The sequence below is a fragment of the Lucilia cuprina genome, chromosome 6 (genome assembly GCF_022045245.1).
Source record: "Lucilia cuprina isolate Lc7/37 chromosome 6, ASM2204524v1, whole genome shotgun sequence".
NCBI lineage: Eukaryota > Metazoa > Arthropoda > Insecta > Diptera > Calliphoridae > Lucilia > Lucilia cuprina.
In genome coordinates, this window is record NC_060954.1 from 26349231 (window position 1) to 26350732 (window position 1502).

The following is a 1502-nucleotide window of genomic DNA, read 5'->3' on the forward strand; positions in this document are numbered from 1 at the left end:
TTACTTGTACAATTGCAATGTTAAATTGAAGGTTCTAAATGATAATTCCGTTTAATAATACTTTTGTTATATAGTCCATTAACTCAATAATGAACTGTATTATCAATAGGTTAGATAAGTGAGAATTCACAATATTAAAATAAAGGTCAAAAAATTTGCTAAAATTTATTCACAATTACGTATAAAGATGTGTGAACCGACTACATTCTATTGATTAAATTGCCAACTTAGTTGTAGAATTAGCAAAAATTTAGCAAAGTCATAAATTACTATATGAATTGGCAGCCTTGTTTATCCCAGAAGCCATATCTCGGATATATCACATTTCGTATACTTACGAATTTATCGATCGGAATTTTTTTACTTTTTGGATTCTCTTATTCGATAACGAATAAAACGTTTCGAAATTTCTTATGATGGCATTCGATAACGAGCAATCGTGAATTTAATTAAATCGGGGAAAAATAACTGGAATACTTATAAGTCTAAAATGAATTATGCCAAAATAAATCCTTCGCAATTTAATGGCAAATCACAAGAGGTTAATGCCAAATACTTCAAAAGGGAAATAACTCTATTTCGGCGGGTGTTGACGGTTACTATTTTATTGCAGACATTCCCTAAAAGTTCCTTTAAGAAAAAATATATAGTCATTAAGTTTAAAGGACTAAAACAGGAACTCAAATACATATCATTATATTGAATTAATTTATACTCTTTATTACATTAATTAATTAATACTAATATTAAAGTAAGAACAAAATTAAAAGACAAAAGGAAATATAATACTAAAAAAAAATACGAAAATTTCATCAATATATTAATATAACAAATTAAATACATATTGGTACATATATTTTTCTTGAATGTAATAAAAATAATAAAATAGAAATATTTTGAACATATGTATTTTCAATTTGTTTGGAATATTTTTATAAACACTATTTTTTGAGGTTTTAGTGTATGTTAAGCATTCATGTAGTGACTGTAAAACATTTGCACTATTTTATTGTAGTGCAAAATTTTCACTACTACTAATGGTTAGTGGTAGTTAAAATATGTTTCACTACCACTATATTAATAAAAATAGTGGAAAATCAAAATTTCGTCACTATAGTGGGATTTAGTGGAAACCATAGTGCACTAAATATTTAATGTACTACCCCCAACTCTGATCTGAAACTATAAACTTAATGAAGAAAATCATGTGTCGTTTTTAAAGGACTTCAAAGTTTTAAGAAGTACATTTAAAAAAAAAATAAACTAAACTAAACATAACACAATATATTTCCTAACTCTTCTTGTTGGCTTGATAACAATTTGTCGCTTGCTAGAGAGCTCCTACGTAAGCAATCCTAACCTACACTTACAAACTTGTTCAAGAACTTATTAACTCAAATTTTAATTAATGGTAAATTTAGCTAATATATAGTTCAACAAATAATTAAACAAAATAAAAAATCAGATGTATAATTTAAACAAAAATAAATAATTCTATATTT